At 39.2% G+C, this 24836-nt stretch overlaps 1 protein-coding gene across 2 annotated transcripts in view; it reads right to left on the reverse strand.

Moving 5' to 3' along the window:
- Positions 1 to 24836, reverse strand: part of GSDME (gasdermin E) — a 1102496-nt gene that overhangs the window by 647487 nt on the left and 430173 nt on the right. The window lies entirely within an intron of this gene.

Raw genomic sequence — 24836 nt, forward strand, 5'->3', positions numbered from 1 at the left:
ATCCTCTGCTAAGTGTGATTTGAAGGAATTAAATTTTTTTTATTTATTCTCAGTTGGTTAGGTTAGTCCCACTAGGGCAGTAACCTCTTTTCAGGGAGCCCCAAGGACCCAAGTTGGTACTTCTACTACTATAGGAAATTTGGCCAGGCCACCTGGAAATTTCCTGTACTCATTTTGATAGGTGTGGTGGGATCTTTTACATCCACCTGAGATACCATCAACTCAAACAGATGGGACCTCAGTCTCATCCAAAGGACAACACAGTCAGGAGTGCAGCAACAACCCCCCCCCCCCAATAATGCACTGCAGTGTCAGCAGTCCAATCACCTAGAGAGGGAAAAGAACCCACAACCTCCTGTGTGCTACCTGTTGCAACACTGACACTGCACATAATTCTTCTATTAATGGATTGTTTCTCACCTTCCAATATCTCATAATTACTTTCTTTGCCAAAAGCAAAATCACATTCATCAAAACTAGAATGGACTGAGGCAAACTTATATATACATGGCATTAGGGACAATAATTCTACAATATCAAATATCTGATTTTATATTTGTTAAACATTAGATTTATAGTTTGGTAATCATTGGCAAGCCTAGGATACATGCAATCAGTCTCCTTCAGCCTCATCCTCGTCACTTCTCTTACAACCACTGCTCACAGTTGGAAATGTATTGCCTAACCTTGGTGGTGTATACAAATACTACTACAAAGACTGCAATGTGAAAATCTCTAAATTATGGAATTTCAGTGTACAGATATTGAGGTTAAATGTATTTGCTCCAACATCTCTCTATCATATTGAGAGTCTAATGAGTGAGGCCAATCATCCCTCACACCCACCTTCAATTTTACCTTAAAGTCTACAAGTACTTTGTAAGCCTGCCCTAGATTGTCAGTTGCTTTTTAATACATCCAGTCAGTTCAGGTTTCTCTACATTTCCCATAACCCTTAGTCACTTTCTGGATCTGTTTCAAGAATGCATAAACTTCTGTTCTAGCGATTTCCTTAAGCTGTAACCCCCCACTGTACACCCTCCCAAGATATTACTCCCTCCAAATTCCTCAGATGACAATATCTTATGTTTGTCTCTATCTGTAAAACACATTTCCCAATTTTTATTGGTCATTCTTCAACTAAAAGGTATCATTTCTTCTAAACATCATATAACCAGTCTTTGCATATCATCTAACACACTTACTTTTTAAACTGGTTTAGCACATTACTTAATATAAAAACTCTCACAACCTTCCTTCCTACACACCACTGCCCTAAAACACCAAATGCATGCTCGACTTTCATTAAACCTTTAATCAGCAATTTACAATACAATGTATAATCCCCAAGATAATACATTTTTAAGTGGACTGCTTGAAGATAATCTGCCATGTCTGGCCCCTTTTGCTTAAATAACAATTTATCTTGGCTAACCCTGTTCAGCTAGGAGGGACACAGTCTGAACAAGTAAGTGACCCTCCCTCCCCAAAGTGATATAAACTGGGAGTGTGTATGTGAGTACGAAAGAGAAGAGAAGGGGGGATAAGGAGGGAAGGAAGGAATACTACAACAGTGATCAGTAGGACATCAACTGTTATGGTAAATTCTTACACAACTGTACTATGAACTGACTGAAATTACTGTTGCAGTATTCATAACAGATGAGTGATTTCCAGAACTGGAGAGAGAAGAAGGGTGAAATACTAAAGTGAGGCAGTAGAATCCAGGAGCCTAGACAGAGTAGTTCTGGTGAAAGCCAGCCTGGACTTAGAGAGGACGTCTAACTTATAGTATTTAATGAAGTTGTGGACAGAAGACCAGGTGGCAGCTTCTAAAATAGATTTGGTATCCACCCCCTTGTAGAAGGGGCCTGATGAAGCCACTGCCCAAGTGGAGTGGGCTTTCAGGCAGGAGGACAAGTTTTTTCCATGGTGTGAATAGCAGAAGGAGATAGCCTTTGAAATCCAGGACGCAATAATTTGTTTAGAAACTGGTTGTCCCAACTTGGAGACCATGAAGGAAACAAAAAGCTAACTGTTTTCCTAATATCTTTAGCTTTATCTAGGTAAAACTTTAATTGCTCGTGAATATCTAAAGTGTGCAAGTTTAGTTCCTCTCTGTTTTGGGGACTGGGAAGAAAGTTGGCAGGTTGAGGGTCAACACATTAACTGTATTAGGCATGAAGGAAGGATTGGCCCCAAGGCTTACCCTGTCTTTATGCAAGATGAGAAAAGGGGGAATGGCCATGAGTGCATGAAGTTCAGAAACTCTGTGAGATGAGGTATGGCCAGAATTAGAGTGGTTTTCCATGTGCAGAATTTAAGGATAGCTGAAGGTGCCAGCTCAAAGGGGGTAAAGTAACTTTTTGAAACACAAAGTTTAGGTCCCATGATGAGATGATAGGCTTCCTTGGAGGTTTAAGGTGCAAAACCCCTTCAAAACGTCTGGCCTCTGTCCTGGACATGAGAGGGAGCTCCAAAGGTAAGCATGTATTTTTTAACACCTTTATTGAATGATCACTTGTGATATAGGCAAATTTACATTTATATAAAAGCAATCAAACTCTATTAACAAGTTCACATTTAGAAACATTACACTTCACATATATTGCTATACATCAGGTGGGAGGTTGGCATAATGGTTAAGGTATTTATCTTACAAACACATGCTGCATGATTTGATTCTCACATGTGGTAACTAGCTAGGCTTAAAATGACCTACAAGGGCAGTTAGCTTAGTACTAATCTATAACCTAAGCAACATTACATAACTTATTCAATTCCCACTTTATTTAACAAGAAACATCTTTATTAAACCATCACTTGAAAAATAGGCAATTCATACATTTATATGAATGAAAACAAACCACACCAATGCAATCCTAAATGCAATCATTTTACATCACAAACCATACTGACACACTCTCAGTTGCAAACATTATACAATGCTTATAATCTACCCAATCATTTTCACTCAAACATTACATACCTCATTTAAGTCCTACCTTCTTTTAAACCTCATTCCTCCCCTGTATGCATTGTTCCAGCAATTCTCATTTTTTTAATGTAGTTTGCTCCTACCCTTCCCTAAAGATATCAATTCCAATTGTTCTGTCTCTTTCACTATATTCACTACTTTTAGTATAGCTGGTTTAGATTTTGATTTCCATTTTCTAGTAATTGTTTTTTGGCAGCCACCATAATTAGACTAATTAGACACAGCAAGGCATTACCATGTCTAGGCAATCCCGATTCTGTATCACAGCTTAGAAAAATCATCTCCCTCATCACACCAATCTGCTGGGTCTATATTAGAAGAACAAAGAGACTAAAGAGCAAACGCTCTTTCGTCGACACATAAAACCCAAAGTCTGAAAATAGCAACGTTACGGAACAGCAATTTTTTTCCCAGGGAAAAAAATTGCTGGGCCATTCTCGGGACTTTTTTTTCTCCACTGTGGTGCGATCTCGGAGTTGGTATATTTAAGTAGGGGGGCACCCCACTTTATTTTGTCTTTATAATTGTTTTTTTTTTTGGTACAGCAATTTTTCCCCCTGGAAAAAAAAATCGCTGTTCCGTAACTTCGCTGTTTTCAGACTTCGGGTCTTACGTGTCGACGAAAGAGCATTCACTCTTTCTTCATTTTGTTCTTCTAATATAGACCCCAATCTGCCCACCAAGCATCTCCAACAGAGCATCCCGCAGGGAATCCTTAAAGTCTGACAACTCACCACACTCCCAGAAAATATGTTCCCAATTACTGCTTTCTTCCCTGTCACAGCTCCAACATTTGCTGTCTACCGGAGGAAAAAATCTCCGGAGTCAACTTGGGGTATAAAAATATCTGTGCAAACATTTCCAAGCAAAAATCTTAAATCTTCTAGATTTTGTTGCATATTTGGAAAGATATATATTTTATATATATATATATATATGGGTCTACTGCTTTTAGTCGAATTTCATTTGGTCAAAAATTATTTCAGGCAGCCCACTTCACTGAAACCTCATTTGACTGAAAGCACATTTGGTCGAAAATGGTATTAAGCCCCTGCCCCACTGCAGTGCGACCCTGGAGTAAGAATATAAAGTTAGGGGGTAAGCCCCCCACATTTTGCAAAACATTTTTACTTATGTTATATGTTTTAATGTATTTTTAATGGATAAACATGTATACAATAGTGCATAAATTGCAATTATGTGGGGGGGGCTATGCCCCCACACCCCCCCAACTTTATATTCTCACTCCAGGGTCGCACTGTAGTCGGGCAGGGGCTAAATACTATTTTCGACCAAATGTAATTCGACCAAATGTGCTTTCAGTCAAATGAGGTTTCAGTGAAGTGGGCTGCCTGAAATCATTTTCGACCAAATGAAATTCGACCAAATATAGTAGATCCATATCTATATATATCCTCCCATTGTTTCTTTGTGAATCGCTTATCCAATCTCTCTTCCCAATCCTTTCTAACCTCTTCTGATTAATTCATATAATTATGCAATATTTTATATGGTCTACTAATTATTCAGTTTTTAATGGCGGCTTCTGTTCTAGATTTTACTAAAAGCTCTACCAGTGCTGGTCTTTCATTTAGGGTCTCTGTATTTCTTTATCTTTGCCTACACTCTGATATCAATTTTTGATAGGGAAGGCAATCTCTAACCTGCAGTCCAAATAAATTCTTGGCATCTTCCCATTCTATCATATTTTCCTCTCTAGTTATTTGCTCCCAATACCTTGGTTCTTTTGCCAGTTTTCTCCAATAAATTCCAGCCCCCTCTTGCCTATATCCCTAATTGCAGTCATCCCTATCGGCAGAATCTCCTTTCTCGATTCCCATGCTGGCTTAGTTCTTAGGATACTTTCTGCAATTTTATGGATATAATATTCTGTATAATTATTGCTATTCTCATTAAAGTCCTGCATTCAAAATCACAGTCTCTCCTTATTTCTTGGGCTTCCCCCCATTTCATCATCATCCTTTTCCACTTTGAATTATAGTTTTCTGCTTGTGCTATGTACAGGGGCCTTAACTGTGTAGCTCTGAAATACCCCTTCAAATTGGGTAATCCCAATCTGCCCTGTTCTACTGGAAGAATCATCTTATCCCACTCGACTCTTGCCATCTTCCCCTCCCAGATAAAGTCCTTCAGCTCTTTATTAATTGCTATCCACAACTTCTCCTCTGGTTGATAAAAAAATACCTGACCTGTGTATAAGACAAATAGGACTAAAAACATTTTAACTGCTTGTATCTTATTATCCATATCTATATAATAAAGCTTACATTTTCTCAGGTTTTGTATTATCTTTTTAGTCTCTTCCCACATATCCTTAGCTGCCACACCAGAATCATTTTTAATCCATACTCTTAACTACTTTATTTTATTATGTCCCCATAAATATATATATTGCCAAACCAATTCATGTGTGGGTATATAATTTACAACTATTGACTTTGTTTTAGCTTCATTAATTTTGTATCCTGAAAAGATCTGAAAAGTACAGTTGTTTACACTTACCATAAATGTAGATGTTCGAGTGTATTCACTGTTGCAGTCATTACAATTGGGTTATCCTGCTGGCAGGCTACCCTCAGTCGGCCTGAATTCCAAAGTCTAGGTCCGGCGTCGGCTGCTGTCACCTCTTCCCTGACGTCAGCGCGCCAGGGGTATAAAAGTTGCAGCCGACACCATTTTCTTCAGTTTTTCTTGCCCCAGATGTCAGGTGCCCCCAAAAGGGTAGGCTAAAAATATGTCAATAAAACATGCATGCACCAAAGTATACATTTAGCCTTCATCTACAAGCAAATACACCACATAGGTTGTATAGAATAGAGAAGTACAGATAAGTTCCAGCAAAGAAATGGGGGATGATGGGTGGGTAACCTGGACTGCAACAGTGAATACACTCAAACATCTACAGTTATGGTAAGTGTACACAACTGTACTATGTTCTTCATGTTTCACTGTTGCAGTCATTACAACTGGGTTGAATCCCAAAGCTAAGGTTGGGAGGCTGGAGCTAAACAGCATTAGGGGCGGCTATTAGGCCCTGTAGAACAGCAGTGGCAAAGCCTGCCCTGGATTTAGAGTAGAGTGGTAAGTGATAGTGTTTTGTGAAGGTGTGCACTGAACTCCAAGTAGCCGCCTCTAAAATTTCTTTGGTTGGTACTCCCCTGATGAAGGCTGCTGAAGTGGCTGCTGCTCTGGTTGAATGTGGCCTAATGCCCTTAGATACTGGCTTGCCATGTTGTGAATGGCAGAAACGAATGCAGTGGCCTATCCACTTTGAAATAGTCTGCTTTGAGATAGCCTTTCCTTGTGATCCTGCAGCATATGCCTCTAGTAATTGCTTTGTCTTTCTGAAAGCTTTGGTTCTGTTCAAATAGAAGCGTAGCTGTCTGTGTATTTCCAAAGAATGCAGAATTCTCTCCCCCTTATTCTGTGGGTTTGGATAAGGTAGGCAGATGAATAGTTTGGCTAAGGGCCACACTGGACACTACCTTAGGCATAAATGTCGGGTTTGTCCTCAGAGAAACCCTGTCTGGATAAAAAATGATAAAAGGTTCCACAGCCATGAGTGCCTGTAGCTCTGAGACTCATTTCGCAGAAGTTATTGCTAGGAGCAGAGCTGTTTTCCAAGATAAAGCAAAGAAAACAAACTGAGAAAACTGACTGAAGGTCCACAGAGTACAAAAAATCTTTAGCGAACAAACCAATGTAGACCACCACAATCCTTCGATAAAACACTAATTTAATATGACAAGGCAAAATTCAACAAGCAGTTTTTAACACAGATAAGCGCTTTCGGGCTCTGCCCTTCTTCAGATGAAATAAAAACAATCTTAGTCACATTTAAATACCTAATTCAAAACAGTTTCCAACCAATCAAAATTGATACTGCACCCTCCTATCTTTGAGGGCGGGTTTCATAGGAACAAATTCATTTAGTCCTGGTGTCCTATGAGCTAACAGCTCAATTATCCACTTTGCTTCTTCTCTCTCAGTGGCATCTACTAGGCTACCCTTTCTTATACTAGGAAATACATTTGCAATAGCTCTAAATCTAAACTGATGGTCATTATTTACTTCTATATGTTTATAAAGTGCATTGTGCATATTTCTAGTTCTTATGCATGAAAGATGTTGCAGAATTCTAACTTTAAACATATTATTTGTTTTTCCCACATAAAATGCTTTGCATTGCTGACACTCAGCTAAATAAATTATATTCTTTGTTCTACAATTGGCTTTTGCTTTAAAATGAAATAATTTCCCTGTTACTGGATGCTTAAAACAATCTCTTTATTAATACAGTGACATGCTTTGCATAGCCCACATGGTTTTGTACCTACTTGACAAATGGAACTTTTCTTGTGGTTACTCTTTTCTTGTGTTAAAATGTCTTTCAGATTTTTATTTCTTCTAAATCCAAATTTGGGTTCAATCCCTACTATTTCTTTTATTTTATCATCAGATAAAAGTATATGCCAATTTTTCTTAATAATGTCACATACACCATGTATATTACTACTATACGTGAATGTCATTCTATTAAATGCAAATTTATGGCCATGTTGCTCTTCTGATGAAATTGTCTTTAATGAAGATACAGATTTTCTATGTATATTACCCTGACCTAATTCGCTTACTATCAACCTCTCATTATAACCTCTATTTTTAAAAATATGTTCCATATTCATCAATTCTTCCTCAAAATCACTATCTTTAGTACAAAGCCTTGAGGCTCTACTTACCTGACCCCTTATTATATTCTTATATGTATGTCTGGGGTGCATACTATCAAAAGTAAGTAAATTATTTTTCCAGCATTCTTTTCGAAACAAGGAAGTAACAAAGCCAGATCTTTCTTTTTTAATTCTGACATCCAGAAAATCTATAGCTTCATCTGAGCATGTGAGAGAAAATTTGAAAAAAGTTGTGGTATGTTCCAAATATTCTATGAAAAGTACTAGTTCTCTCTTTTCCCCTTCCCATAAAATAAAAACATCATCCACAAAACGTCTATAAAGAAATAGATGCTTTTTCCATCTGTTTTGGCCCCCTAGCACAAAACAACTCTCCCAAAATGACAAAACCAAATTTGCATATGTATTAGCACAGGGGGTGCCCATGGCTACCCCCTGTGTTTGTCTATATACATTGTCATTGCATATAAATACATTGTTAGATAAAACCAAATTCAAGCATTCTCTTATTGTAAATAATTTCTTATCATCTGATTCACCCATTTCTTTGCATAGTTCACAAACAGCATTCATGCCATATTCATTTTCTATCACTGTAAACAAATTTACAACATCTAAGGTGACCATTAATACTTCTTTTCCACATATATCAACATTTTTTATGGCTTCCAAAAATTGTTGTGTATCTTTCAAAATTTCTATTATTCTTGTTGTATATGGTTTTAAAGTATATTCTAACCAAATAGATACATTTTCAGTTACCCATTTTCTACCTGAGACGATCGGTCTCAGTGGGGGATCTTTATAATTTTTATGTAACTTGGGTAGTGCTTTGAAAATAGGTGTTACCGGATATTCTATTAATAGAAATTCACTAAGATCTTGGTCTATAGTATTGTTATCCAACATACATTTAATACTGTTATGAACTCCTGTTATGATGTTGTTAAGTTCTAATGGACTAATTTTCAAGTAGGTATTACCTTCTATTAATAAATTATTTAATTTAAAATAATAATCATCCTTATTTAATATAACAACCGCTCCACCTTTATCTACCTGTTTTATTATGATATTATCATTGTTCTGTAAATTTATTAATGCTTGTTTTTGTGTTTTTGTTAAATTAAAATATTTCTGATTTTTACCTTCTTCCAAATATTTATATAAATCAGCTTCACATACTTTAAGAAACATTTGCATGGTAGAATTGAGTGGTGGCATGAATGTACTAGGTTGTCTCAACATATGCTGTCTATTTTGTTGGTTAAATAAACTTTGCAACATTACTTTTCTACCATAAAACATCATATCCATGACTATGTCATTAAAACAGCTTTCTCTACTTGGTACAAAGGACATACCTTTGTTTAAAACAAATAATTCATCATCATTAAGAACATAGTTAGACAAATTATAAACAATATTATCACCAGTCAATTTGATGTCCTTCTCTTTTTTGCCCCTCTGCCTTCGCTGCTGGCTCTCTTCCATTCTCCTTTTTTCTTCATCGGAGCTGGCAGTTGGGCTAAAAAATGCTCACCCTGCTGCATTGCTTCATTTGTCTTGGGCCTTGCACCCAAGTCCTTAGATTGGGTAACTACTGCATTTGGAACAACAGTTACTAAAGAAACGTTCGTTGTTTCTTCTGATTCAGAACGTTGTATAGTCCTCTCTCCCACAGGTTCCGTAGTTAAATTTGAACTCACTATTTCCACCGAGTTACTTTGTTTAGACCTAACTAATTGTTCATTACTGTTGGTCAAACGAAAAGTCTCTTGCGCTCTTCGAGCGCTATTCAGCGTGGTTCTACCTCGCATCACTTCCGCATATGACGTGTTGGTCTCAGTTAAAGAGACATTGGAACGGATTTCTCCTCTTTCCTCTCTCGGCCATATGAAGATGTTACCGGTCGTGAAATCTTTATAGTCATGCTGTAGCTTTTTTACTTTTGTTTGTTGTAACCTCTGGTCAGTCATTGAAAAAGCACAGTATAGCTCGTCTAGTTTTTTAGTGAATCTTTCTCCTTTAAATTCAGTCTCTAATTGCATTTGTAAAACACCCACTTCTGCTGTGAGTTTCTCTTCGCTGGTGCAAAAATTCCAGAAGTAATTTCATATATGAAAAGCCTGTATTTATGTTGATACGCTGCCATTTGGCTAGTAACTCTGGATAGTGTTCACCTTGTGAGGGCATACAAAACACCCTCATTCCTCTTGGTACTATGCCAAATTTTAAACAGGCTTCGAAATGATTTCTCTGCCATTGTAACTTTTTTAACTTATTAACTTTAAATGTAAAGTCTTTTATGATTTCTTCAAATTTTAAATCATTACTTGTACTCACTTGATGCAATGTACATCTCTCAGGTGCTACATGTAGTTCTAAATTCAGCAACGGATTTCCTTGATTAGTTAGGTCTCTCCTTATAGAAAAGGTTCTCATTCCCATGGAAATAGCAGGTGAAACACCAGATTCTTCCCTTATAGCAGTTTCAGAATGTTCCATTGTGTGTCAGTTCCCCAAATACAAAAGCAGCAGCAAAGAAAACAAACTGTGAAAACTGACTGAAGGTCCACAGAGTACAAAAAATCTTTAGCGAACAAACCAATGTAGACCACCAAAATCCTTCGATAAAACACTAATTTAATATGACAAGGCAAAATTCAACAAGCAGTTTTTAACACAGATAAGCGCTTTCGGGCTCTGCCCTTCTTCAGATGAAATAAAAACAATCTTAGTCACATTAAAATACCTAATTCAAAACAGTTTCCAACCAATCAAAATTTATACTGCACTTTGAGGGCGGGTTTCATAGGAACAAATTCATTTAGTCCTGGTGTCCTATGAGCTAACAGCTCAATTATCCACTTTGCTTCTTCTCTCTCAGTGGCATCTACTAGGCTACCCTTTCTTATACTAGGAAATACATTTGCAATAGCTCTAAATCTAAACTGATGGTCATTATTTACTTCTATATGTTTATAAAGTGCATTGTGCATATTTCTAGTTCTTATGCATGAAAGATGTTGCAGAATTCTAACTTTAAACATATTATTTGTTTTCCACATAAAATGCTTTGCATTGCTGACACTCAAAATAAATTATATTCTTTGTTCTACAATTGGCTTTTGCTTTAAAATGAAATAATTTCCCTGTTACTGGATGCTTAAAAACAATCTCTTTATTAATACAGTGACATGCTTTGCATAGCCCACATGGTTTTGTACCTACTTGACAAATGGAACTTTTCTTGTGGTTACTCTTTTCTTGTGTTAAAATGTCTTTCAGATTTTTATTTCTTCTAAATCCAAATTTGGGTTCTATCCCTACTATTTCTTTTATTTTATCATCAGATAAAAGTATATGCCAATTTTTCTTAATAATGTCACATACACCATGTATATTACTACTATATGTGAATGTCATTCTATTAAATGCAAATTTATGGCCATGTTGCTCTTCTGATGAAATTGTCTTTAATGAAGATACAGATTTTCTATGTATATTACCCTGACTTTAAAAATAGAGGTTATAATGAGAGGTTGATAGTAAGTGAATTAAGTCAGGGTAATATACATAGAAAATCTGTATCTTCATTAAAGACAATTTCATCAGAAGAGCAACATGGCCATAAATTTGCATTCAATAGAATGACATTCACATATAGTAGTAATATACATGGTGTATGTGACATTATTAAGAAAAATTGGCATATACGTTTATCTGATGATAAAATAAAAGAAATAGTAGGGATAGAACCCAAATTTGGATTTAGAAGAAATAAAAATCTGAAAGACATTTTAACACAAGAAAAGAGTAACCACAAGAAAAGTTCCATTTGTCAAGTAGGTACAAAACCATGTGGGCTATGCAAAGCATGTCACTGTATTAATAAAGAGATTGTTTTTAAGCATCCAGTAACAGGGAAATTATTTCATTTTAAAGCAAAAGCCAATTGTAGAACAAAGAATATAATTTATTTAGCTGAGTGTCAGCAATGCAAAGCATTTTATGTGGGAAAACAAATAATATGTTTAAAGTTAGAATTCTGCAACATCTTTCATGCATAAGAACTAGAAATATGCACAATGCACTTTATAAACATATAGAAGTAAATAATGACCATCAGTTTAGATTTAGAGCTATTGCAAATGTATTTCCTAGTATAAGAAAGGGTAGCCTAGTAGATGCCACTGAGAGAGAAGAAGCAAAGTGGATAATTGAGCTGTTAGCTCATAGGACACCAGGACTAAATTAATTTGTTCCTATGAAACCCGCCCTCAAAGATAGGAGGGTGCAGTATCAATTTTGATTGGTTGGAAACTGTTTTGAATTAGGTATTTAAATGTGACTAAGATTGTTTTTATTTCATCTGAAGAAGGGCAGAGCCCGAAAGCGCTTATCTGTGTTAAAAACTGCTTGTTGAATTTTGCCTTGTCATATTAAATTAGTGTTTTATCGAAGGATTGTGGTGGTCTACATTGGTTTGTTCGCTAAAGATTTTTTGTACTCTGTGGACCTTCAGTCAGTTTTCACAGTTTGTTTTCTTTGCTGCTGCTTTTGTATTTGGGGAACTGACACACAATGGAACATTCTGAAACTGCTATAAGGGAAGAATCTGGTGTTTCACCTGCTATTTCCATGGGAATGAGAACCTTTTCTATAAGGAGAGACCTAACTAATCAAGGAAATCCGTTGCTGAATTTAGAACTACATGTAGCACCTGAGAGATGTACATTGCATCAAGTGAGTACAAGTAATGATTTAAAATTTGAAGAAATCATAAAAGACTTTACATTTAAAGTTAATAAGTTAAAAAAGTTACAATGGCAGAGAAATCATTTCGAAGCCTGTTTAAAATTTGGCATAGTACCAAGAGGAATGAGGGTGTTTTGTATGCCCTCACAAGGTGAACACTATCCAGAGTTACTAGCCAAATGGCAGCGTATCAACATAAATACAGGCTTTTCATATATGAAATTACTTCTGGAATTTTTTGCACCAGAGGAAGAGAAACTCAAAGCAGAAGTGGGTGTTTTACAAATGCAATTAGAGACTGAATTTAAAGGAGAAAGATTCACTAAAAAACTAGACGAGCTATACTGTGCTTTTTCAATGACTGACCAGAGGTTACAACAAACAAAAGTAAAAAAGCTACAGCGCGACTATAAAGATTTCACAACCTGTAACATCTTCATATGGCCGAGAGAGGAAAGAGGAGAAATCTGTTCCAATGTCTCTTTAACTGAGACCAACACGTCATATGCGGAAGTGATGCAGGTAGAACCATCGCTGAATAGCCAAGAGCGCAAGAGACTTTTCGTTTGACCAACAGTAATGAACAATTAGTTAGGTCTAAACAAAGTAACTCGGTGGAAATAGTGAGTTCAAATTTAATTACGGAACCTGTGGGAGAGAGGACTATACAACGTTCTGAATCAGAAGAAACAACGAACGTTTCTTTAGTAACTGTTGTTCCAAATGCAGTAGTTACCCAATCTAAGGACTTGGGTGCAAGGCCCAAGACAAATGAAGCAATGCAGCAGGGTGAGCGTTTTTTAGCCCAACTGCCAGCTCCAATGAAGAAAAAATGAGAATGGAAGAGAGCCAGCAGCGAAGGCAGAGGGGCAAAAAAGAGAAGGACATCAAATTGACTGGTGATAATATTGTTTATAATTTGTCTAACTATGTTCTTAATGATGATGAATTATTTGTTTTAAACAAAGGTATGTCCTTCGTACCAAGTAGAGAAAGCTGTTTTAATGACATAGTCATGGATATGATGTTTTATGGTAGAAAAGTAATGTTGCAAAGTTTATTTAACCAACAAAATAGACAGCATATGTTGAGACAACCTAGTACATTCATGCCACCACTCAATTCTACCATGCAAATGTTTCTTAAAGTATGTGAAGCTGATTTATATAAATATTTGGAAGAAGGTAAAAATCAGAAATATTTTAATTTAACAAAAACACAAAAACAAGCATTAATAAATTTACAGAACAATGATAATATCATAATAAAACAGGCAGATAAAGGTGGAGCGGTTGTTATATTAAATAAGGATGATTATTATTTTAAATTAAATAATTTATTAATAGAAGGTAATACCTACTTGAAAATTAGTCCATTAGAACTTAACAACATCATAACAGGAGTTCATAACAGTATTAAATGTATGTTGGATAACAATACTATAGACCAAGATCTTAGTGAATTTCTATTAATAGAATATCCGGTAACACCTATTTTCAAAGCACTACCCAAGTTACATAAAAATTATAAAGATCCCCCACTGAGACCGATCGTCTCAGGTAGAAAATGGGTAACTGAAAATGTATCTATTTGGTTAGAATATACTTTAAAACCATATACAACAAGAATAATAGAAATTTTGAAAGATACACAACAATTTTTGGAAGCCATAAAAAATGTTGATATATGTGGAAAAGAAGTATTAATGGTCACCTTAGATGTTGTAAATTTGTTTACAGTGATAGAAAATGAATATGGCATGAATGCTGTTTGTGAACTATGCAAAGAAATGGGTGAATCAGATGATAAGAAATTATTTACAATAAGAAAATGCTTGAATTTGGTTTTATCTAACAATGTATTTATATGCAATGACAATGTATATAGACAAACACAGGGGTAGCCATGGGCACCCCCTGTGCTAATACATATGCAAATTTGGTTTTGTCATTTTGGGAGAGATGTTTTGTGCTAGGGGGCCAAAACAGATGGAAAAAGCATCTATTTCTTTATAGACGTTTTGTGGATGATGTTTTTATTTTATGGGAAGGGGAAAAGAGAGAACTAGTACTTTTCATAGAATATTTGGAACATACCACAACTTTTTTCAAATTTTCTCTCACATGCTCAGATGAAGCTATAGATTTTCTGGATGTCAGAATTAAAAAAGAAAGATCTGGCTTTGTTACTTCCTTGTTTCGAAAAGAATGCTGGAAAAATAATTTACTTACTTTTGATAGTATGCACCCCAGACATACATATAAGAATATAATAAGGGGTCAGGTAAGTAGAGCCTCAAGGCTTTGTACTAAAGAGAGTGATTTTGAGGAAGAATTGATGAATATGGAACATATTTTTAAAAATAGAGGTTATAATGAGAGGTTGATAGTAAGTGAATTAAGTCAGGGTAATATACATAGAAAATCTGTATCTTCATTAAAGACAATTTCATCAGAAGAGCAACATGGCCATAAATTTGCATTCAATAGAATGACATTCACATATAGTAGTAATATACATGGTGTATGTGACATTATTAAGAAAAATTGGCATATACTTTTATCTGATGATAAAATAAAAGAAATAGTAGGATAGAACCCAAATTTGGATTTAGAAGAAATAAAAATCTGAAAGACATTTTAACACAAGAAAAGAGTAACCACAAGAAAAGTTCCATTTGTCAAGTAGGTACAAAACCATGTGGGCTATGCAAAGCATGTCACTGTATTAATAAAGAGATTGTTTTTAAGCATCCAGTAACAGGGAAATTATTTCATTTTAAAGCAAAAGCCAATTGTAGAACAAAGAATATAATTTATTTAGCTGAGTGTCAGCAATGCAAAGCATTTTATGTGGGAAAAACAAATAATATGTTTAAAGTTAGAATTCTGCAACATCTTTCATGCATAAGAACTAGAAATATGCACAATGCACTTTATAAACATATAGAAGTAAATAATGACCATCAGTTTAGATTTAGAGCTATTGCAAATGTATTTCCTAGTATAAGAAAGGGTAGCCTAGTAGATGCCACTGAGAGAGAAGAAGCAAAGTGGATAATTGAGCTGTTAGCTCATAGGACACCAGGACTACATGAATTTGTTCCTATGAAACCCGCCCTCAAAGATAGGAGGGTGCAGTATAAATTTTGATTGGTTGGAAACTGTTTTGAATTAGGTATTTAAATGTGACTAAGATTGTTTTTATTTCATCTGAAGAAGGGCAGAGCCCGAAAGCGCTTATCTGTGTTAAAAACTGCTTGTTGAATTTTGCCTTGTCATATTAAATTAGTGTTTTATCGAAGGATTGTGGTGGTCTACATTGTTTTCCAAGATAAAAACTTTATATCAGCTGTAGTGGCCGGCTCAAAAGGAGGCAGGGTGAGTTTTTCCAAGACATAACTGAGGTCCCAAGCAGGTATTGGTGATCTCCTTGGAGGCCTTAAATTGTTGGCCCCTCTGAGGTACTGCCTTAATAAAGGATGAGAAAAGATTGGTGGCTCTGTATTGTAACGAGCTGAAATGGCAGAGGCATGAGTTTTTATAGATGAAAAAGATAGGCCTTTGTCCAGCATCTCAGTCAAGTATTGTAAAATCTGAGGAATATTTGGTACAGCTGTGTCAATTCCTTGTGCCTGGTTCCAAGCACAGAATCTCTTTCATTTTCCAGCATAGGATATTCTAGTACTAGGCCTCCTGGTCTCCAAAATAAGATCCATCACCGCTTTAGTGAGAGGTGTGTTTTGTATGACTACATTATCCGCCATGCTGCCAGATTTAAGGTCTTGAGTTGGCTGTGCATGATTTGATTGTTCTGCTGGGACAGTAGATGAGGCACTTGAGGTAAGGTCCAGGCTGGGCATTGAGACAAGCTCCTTAGGATTGGATACCAGTACTGGCGTGGCCAGTCTGGGGCAATCAGTATCATTTTTGGCTTCTCCTGCCTGACCTTTAGGAGTACCTTGGGGAGGAGAGGCAGAGGAGGAAAGGCATATACTGTTAAGTTTTTCCAGCTGAATGATAGAGCATCCACTTTCCATGCTTGTCTGTGATAAGTCCTTGTGCAGAATCTCTTTAGTTGGCAGTTGTGAGGTGAGGCAAATAGATCTGTGTCCGGGCATCCCCATTTCCTTGTTACCATGCTGAAGACTTGTGGATCCAATTTCCACTCATGGGGATCCATGAGGTTTCTGCTTAGTTCATCTGCCAGAGTATTTGTCTTTCCTGGCAGGAATTGTGCCTGCAGATGTACTTGGTAAGCCAATGCTGTGTCCCACAAAGTCATGGCTAGTTTGCAAAGGGGGTACGAATGAGTGCCTCCCTGCTTGTTTATATACCACATGACCATGGTGTTGTCTGTTTTTATCAGTAGTTGTCCCGGATGAAGTAGGTCCTTGAAGGCTGTCAGGGCATTTTGAACAGCTAGCATCTCTTTTTGATTGATATGTAGATGCATTTGGTTTGCGGACCATTTGCCTTGAATACATTTTCCTGCCATGTGAGCTCCCCAGGCATAATCCGATGCATCCGTTGTTAATGTCTGTGTGGCTGGGGGTAGAGTGAAAGGCTGTGTCTTGTTCTGGTGACAGGCCTTCGCCCACCATCGAAAGTCTTGTTGCAGGCAGGGAATGAGAGTAAAGTACAGTTTTGTACCTACCATAAATGTAGATGTTCGAGTGCTAATACAGCTGCAGTCATAACAGATGGGTTCTCCTGCCGTCAGGTGGGTCCTTGGTCGGCCGAATTCCAAAGTCTAGGTCCGGCGTCGGTTGTCGTCGCTTCTTCCCTGACGTCAGTGCAACAGGGGTATAAAGGAACCAGCCGACGCCATTTTCTGCAGTTTTTCTTGCCCCAGATGTCAGGTGCCCCCAGAAGGAAGGCAATACATAAATTTGTGTAATAATGCAGTGCAATATAATCAAAATACAGTAGTTGCAAGCAAATACATCATAAATTAGTACCCCAATCAGGTTGTATGAGGATGTGCTAGCCTATAGGGCTGTCCAAAGAGGGGAAGGAGGGAGGGAAACCTGGACTGCAGCTGTATTAGCACTCGAACATCTACATTTATGGTAGGTACAAAACTGTACTATGTTCATCGTGCATACAGCTGCAGTCATAACAGATGGGTAGAATCCCAAAGCTAAGAAAGGGGTGGTAGGCACTAGGTGGAACTAGGAGGAGCCAAAATGCCCTGCAAGACTGCAGTGGCAAAGCCTGCTCTAGATTTGGAGTATAATAGTAGGTTGTAGTGCTTGGAGAAGGTATGCACAGAACTCCAAGTGGCTGCTTCCAAAATATCCTTGGTAGGAACTCCTCTGAGGAAGGCTGCAGAGGTGGCTGTGGCCCTGGTGGAATGAGTTCTAATGCCTGTAGGTACAGTTTTGCCATGAAAGGAATAGCAAAAGCGTATGCAGTGGGCTATCCATTTTGAGATTGTCTGTTTGGAAATTGGCTTTCCTTGAGCTCCTACCGCATAGGCCACAAAGAGCTGTTCTGATTTTCTGAAAGGCTTTGTTCTGTCCAAATAATAACGCAGTTGTCTGTGGATGTCCAAGGAATGTAGTAGTCTCTCCCCTTTGTTTTGAGGATTAGGATAAAAAGTAGGTAAATGTATGGCCTGATTTAAAGCTACCCTGGATACCACTTTAGGCATAAAGGACTGGTTGGTTCGTAAGAAAACTCTGTCTTGATGGAAGATGATAAAAGGCTGGACAGCCATGAGAGCCAGTAGTTCTGAAACTCTACGAGCTGAGGTGATAGCCAGAAGGAAAGCTGTTTTCCAGGACAAATATTGCAAATCTGATGAGGCAGCTGGCTCAAAAGGAGGCAAGGTCAGTTTTTCCAGAATGAAATTAAGATCCCAAGCAGGTATTGGTTGTTTCCTTGGAGGTCTTAAATTCTTAGCCCCTCTAAGGAACTGTCTTAAGAGAGGGTGAGAGAATAAAGGTGGATCAGTGTTGTATTCTGCAGAAATGGCTGAGGCATGGATTTTGATGGAGGAGAAAGAAAGTCCACTGCTTAGCAGTTCAGCCAAGTATTGTAGTATTTGAGGTAAATTCAGTTTTCCAGGGTCTTGGCCCTTTTTCTCATTCCAGACACAAAAACGTTTCCATTTTACGGAGTAAGCTTTTCTAGTTGATGGCCTTCTGGCCTCCAAAATGACATCCTGCACCTCCTTGGAGAGTAGGGCCTGCTGTGATGCTAAGGAATCTTCCATGCGGCTAGACTGAGTGTTTTTAGCTGACTGTGAAGAGTTTTGAAGCTGTGCTGAGTCAGAAGAAGAGGCATTAGAGGCAGGGTCCATGGTGGGGAATGCGTCAGGCTCCTCAGGAGTGGGTACCAGTGTTGCCTTGGCCAGTCCGGAGCAATGAGGATCATCTTTGGTCTGTCTGCTCTGGTCTTCAATAGAACTTTGGGCAGCAGAGGAAGAGGTGGGAAGGCATAAACTGTCATTGATGTCCAACTGAAAGAGAGCGTCCACTCTCCAGGCCTTTGGATGGGAGATCCTTGAGCAGAATTTTGTCAATTGATGATTTTTGTGGGAGGCAAAGAGATCTATGTCTGGCCTTCCCCATTCTTGGATTATTTCTGTAAAAACTTTTGGATGCAACTTCCATTCATGTGGGTCTGTCATATTCCTGCTTAGGTTGTCTGCCAGCGTGTTTTCCTTGCCTGGCAAGTACTGTGCTTGTAGTTCCATTTGTAAGTTCATGGCCATGTTCCAAAGTGACATGGCCAGTCTGCATAGGGGGTAAGAATGTGTTCCTCCCTGCTTGTTTATGTACCACATAACTGTGGTGTTGTCCGTTCTTATCAATAGTTGACCTGGTTGTAGAAGGTCCTTGAAAGCTATAATAGCATTTATTACTGCTAGCATTTCTTTTTGATTGATGTGAAGGTGTTTTTCTTTTTGGGACCACTTGCCCTGAATGCACCGATCTGTCATATGCGCCCCCCCAGGCGTAGTCCGAGGCGTCTGTTGTGATGACTTGCTTTGCTTGAGGCTTGCTGAATGGAAGACCTGTGTTTGTTTGACATGCTTGAGCCCACCACAGAAATTCCTTTTGCAGACATGGAATTAGTGGTATTATTGTTTCCAAACTGTGGCTGTGTTGAGACCATATATTTTTCAGGTACCATTGTAGTTTCCTCATATGCAGCTTTCCACATGGGATTAGTAAGATGCAAGATGCCATGAATCCCAGAGCCTGCAGGATTTTCCTTGCAGTCAGCCTGGTGCAATTTGCTAGTGTTATGAAGCATTGAATTAGTTGCCCCTGCTTCTCTGGCGTGAGGTAGGCCATCTGGGTGTTTGTGTCCAAATTGGTACCCAGGAAAATTATCTTCCGAGAGGGTATTAGCCTTGATTTCTTTTTGTTGACTGTGTATCCCAGAGAATTCAATAACATTATTACATAAGCCAGATGTTTCAGAAGAATGTGCTTGCTGTCCGCTTGGATCAGGCAGTTGTCCAAATAGGGATATATTTGTATCCCTTGAAGTCTGCAGTAGGCAATTACTGATGCCAGGCATTTCGTGAATACTCTGGGTGCAGTAGATAAGCCAATGGGCAATGCAGAGAATTGATAATGGGTTGAACCTGCAAGAAATCTGAGGTACCTTCTGCAATTTTGCCTGATTGGGACATGCAGGTATGCCTCCTTGAGGTCCAATGTTACCAGCCAAGACTCCTTGCCCAGCATGGGAAGAAGTTGCTGTAGAGTGAGCATCTTGAATTTTGGTAGCAGTAGAAATGTGTTTAGGATGGATAGATCCAAAATACTTGTCCAATCTTTTCCCTTCCTTGGCACCAGAAATAGCCTGGAATAAAACCTTGACCTTGTTAGATGTAGGTACCTCTTGAATAGCTTTCATGTTTATGAGATCTGTAATTTGCCTTTGTGCCTCTGCCCTTTGATTGTGTGGCAGGTTTGGCATGCCTCTCATTTTTGGAAGGGTGTGAAAATGGAATTTGTAGCCTCTGTTTATAATGTCCAGGATCCATTTGTCCTTTGTGACAATATGCCAATTTTTTGAAAATAATGCCAGCTTTCCACCTAAGGGTGCTGCCATTTGCGACCTGGTTGGCATGCAAAGGGGAAAGTCATTGGGTTTGCTTTCTGAAAGATTGCGAGTTGTCTTCACCACCTCTTTGTGTAGGAGCTTGCCATTGTCTGCCTCTATACGATCCTTGGGATTGTCCTCTGCCCCTCGGGCGCCTGTATCTGCCTCTTTGGGGTCTGTCTGTGGCAGGAAAGGACCAGTTTTTGGAAGGCCAATTTCTACTAAAACGTGGGGGTTGAACCTGTAGATATTCTTTCACAGTTTACATTGATTTAGCCTTTTCCTCCATTTTCCTTAATACCTCCTCAGCATTAGCACCAAATAGTACATCCTTTTGAAGAGGGGCGTCTAGTAATTTAGCTTTGACATGATCAGGCAAGGCTTGTTCCTTGAGCCAGGCATGCCTACGTATGACTGATCCTGTAACAGCAGCTCTACATGAGGCCTGTAGAGCATCAAAACCACATTGTAAGGTATGCTTACCCACTTGTTCTGCACTATGCATCAAATCCTGCAACTCCTTTGTGACATTTTACTTTTCAATTGTGATAACAAAAACTGTTGGTATTTTAGCATATGAAACTGACAGTTTAAGGCCCTCATGGATAAGGTAGCCGAGGTATATACCTTTTTCCCCACCTTTCTAAGGATCTGGAATCTCTCTCGGAAGGCAATGGATTTTTAGCAATGGAGGCCTTAACTCCCTTGGGGCCCTGTGAGATGGTTTCTGGGTCAGCAGCATGGCTTTTGTATAGAAATTGGTGTGAGTCAGGGACCCTGTAGTACCTGTCAGGCTTAACTGGAGCTGGAGGTAGAGAGTCCGGGTTAAGGCAGGCCTCCGAGTAAACATCATCTAGGATGTCCAAGACAGGAGGTATAGCCAGAGGCCTGTGCTGAGGAAGCAAGAGAAATTCCCTGAGCCTTTTCTTGGAATCTGAATAATCCTGGCCTTCCCAGTGGAAGTGTTCCCTTAAGGTATGCAGAGTTTCCCCAAATGAGTAATCCTCAGGGGGGGATATAGAAGGGATGGACTCCTCCGCATCAGAGTCTTCAAAAGGGGAGTAAGAATGTTCCTGATCATCAGAGTGCTCTGAGATAATAGAGCCCTGATCAGAGGAGGGGGAATTTTCCTCCACTCTAGGCCTTTTGTCCGGAGGGGGCTGAGAACCTCTGATAAGAGTAATTAAATCCTCAGCCATTTTAAGCATCTGTTTCTTAGGCATGGGGCCTGGAGATGGGCCCTGTGTAGCTGGTCTCTTAGAGTGCATGGTTGCTTTAGACTTTGTGAAAGCCTTGATGGAGAAAGAAGAGGAAGGTCTGAAGACACCTTGAGTGGTGGTGGACCTGTCCACATTCTGAGTTTCAACACCAAGAGTGGCTTCGGTATCTGTAGTCGGGGTGTGGGCCGAGGAGCCTGCGACCTCGGGCACAGGAGACACCGTCAAAGACAGGTCGTCGGTAGTCAGGGGCTGCGTAGTCGCCTCGCTGAGAACCGGACCACGTGTAGTCGGCTTTGGCGTGGTGTCGGTAGAGGCCGCGGACCTCGTGTCGGTCCTTGTCTTTGCGTTTTTTAGACAAAACCGGAGTCGGAGTATCCGACGACATAATATAGTTAAATGCTTTCCCAAACTAATGCTGGGCGAACTCCGCCCGACGCTTAATAGTGCGTTTGTTGAATGTAGCACAAAAGCGACAGACCGAGACGTCGTGGTCTGGGCCTAAACAAGGTATACAGAGGGAATGGAAATCCTTATGTGGTATTTGCTTCCCACAAGAAATACAATTATTAACTTTGTCTGACATCGGTCTGAGGCAAGAAAAGGTTCCCCAACGGGGTACTTAGCTTTTAAGAAGACTTCGGTTTCCAAATTTTCGTAATCTCAGGAGCTGGCCGACCGGCACTTGCGAACTGCTTCTGCTTCGGGCACTGCGCGGCAAGAAAGACTGAAGAAAATGGCGTCGGCTGGTTCCTTTATACCCCTGTCGCACTGACGTCAGGGAAGAAGCGACGACAACCGACGCCGGACCTAGACTTTGGAATTCGGCCGACCGAGGACCCGCCTGATGGCAGGAGAACCCATCTGTTATGACTGCAGCTGTATGCACGATGAACATCTATTGTTTCCAGGCTGTGGCAATGTTGAGTCCAAACACTTTTTAGGTACCATTGAAGTTTCCTCATATGCAGTCTTGCATATGGAATTAGTAGAATGCAGGATGCCATGAAGCCCAAAGCCTGCAGAATTTTTCTTGCAGATAACTGGGCCTTTGTTGCCAATAGTTTGAAATAGGTAGTCAGTTGTCTTTGTTTGTCTGGCGTGAGATAAGCCATCTGGGCAGTTGTATTTAAGCTTGCACACAGGAATATTATCTCTTGAGAGGGTACTAGTTTTGATTTCTGTTCACTGACTGTGTATCCTAGGCATAGTAGTAATCTCTTTACAAATGCCAGATGCTGTAGTAGAATGTCCTTGTTCTCTGCTTGAATGAGGCAGTAGTCCAAGTAAGGATATATTTGTATTCCTTTGTCTGCAGAATGCAATTACTGGTGCCAGGCACTTTATTAAGACCCTGGGCGCAGTAGATAAGCCAAAGGGCAGTGCAGAGAATTGTAGTGCATTGAGCCAGCTTTGAATCTGAAGTATCTTCTGCATGTTTGTCTGATTGGGACATGCAGGTATGCCTCTTTTAGATCTAAAGTCACAAGCCAAGCCTTCTTGCCCAACATGGGCAGAAGCTGCTGTAGAGTCAACATTTTGAATTTTGGAATATCCAGATACGTGTTTAGAATAGATAGGTCCAGTATTGGTCTCCAGGCTTTGTCCTTTCTGGGTACCAAGAACAGTCTTGTATAAAATCCTTGTCCCTGCTCTTGCTCTGGTACTTGTTGAATGGCCCTCATGTCCATGACGGATGAGACTTGTTTTTGTGCCTCTGCCCATTGATGTTTTGGCAGGTCTGGCCAACCGTTTGCCCTTGGCAGTGTACGGAAGTGAAACTTGTAGCCTTGTGACACTATGTTTAAGACCCATTTGTCCTGGGTTATTATGTGCCAATTTTGAGAAAAAAGTGCTAGTTTTCCCCCTAAAGATGCTGCCAGAAGATAAGTGCTTGGCGCAGGCAGGGGGAAGTCATTGGGACTGTTTCCTGTATGGCTGTGTTCATAGTTCATAGATTAGTTCACAGATTAGTACTAAGCTAACTGCCCTTGCAAGCCATTTTAAGCCTAGCCAATTATCCCTTTTGAGACTCAAACCCTGCAGCTTGTATTTTAAACACCTTAACCATTAGGCCACCCTCCCAACCTTTTGTGATTTGTCTTCTCCAGTTTTGGAGGTAGAAGCACCCCATTGTTTAGACCTGTACGAACCCTGGGGCTGGGATCTGCCTCTAGGGCATCTGTATCTGCCCCTCTGTGGCCTGACACTGGAAAGGACCAATTCTTTGTAGGCCAGTGTCTGCTAAATCTTGGTGACTGTACCTGTAAGAAATCCTTGACTGTTTGCATAGATTTAGCTTTGTCCTCCATTTTCTTTAACACCTCTTCTGCTTTAACACCAAACAAAACATCATGCTGTAATGGAGCATCTAATAATTTTGCTTTAACATGATCAGGTAAACTTTGTTCCTTTAACCAAGCATGCCTCCTAATGACAGAACCCGTAACTGCGGCCCTGTAGGAGACCTCCAGAGAATCAAAACCACATTGCAAAGTATGCTTTCCAACTTGTTCAGCTGCATGCAATAATTCCTACATTTCTTTGTTTTCTGCACATTCAGAATTTATCAACATTTTTTGTTTAAGCAGTGACATAATATATTGCTGATATTTAAGCATATGAAACTGACAATTTAAAGCCCTTATAGCCAGGGTAGCAGAAGTGTAAATCTTTTTTCCACATCTGTCCAGTGCCCTAGAATCCCTGTCAGAGGGAGTAGGGTTTTATGCAGTGGAAGCCTTGACCCCTTTGGGACCCTGAGAGATAGTTTCTTGGTCAGCAGCAGGGTTTTTGAAAAGGATTTATGAGAGTCAGGAACACTGTAGTACCTGTCCAGCTTAACAAGAGCTAGAGGTAAGGAGTCAGGGGTCAGACTGGACTCTGAAAATACATCATCTACAATGTCTAACACAGGTGGAATAGCTAGGGGCCTGTATTGTGGTAGTAAAAGGAAGTCTCTGAGCCTTTTCTTAGATTCTGAATAATCTTGGCTCTCCCAGTGGAAATGCTCCCTCATGGTATGTAAAGTTTCCCCAAAAGAATAATCCTCAGGAGGAGAGGCTGAAGGGATTGATTCTTC

Source organism: Protopterus annectens, chromosome 3.part1, assembly GCF_019279795.1.
Source record: "Protopterus annectens isolate FY-2018-M chromosome 3.part1, PAN1.0, whole genome shotgun sequence".
Lineage (NCBI taxonomy): Eukaryota > Metazoa > Chordata > Ceratodontiformes > Protopteridae > Protopterus > Protopterus annectens.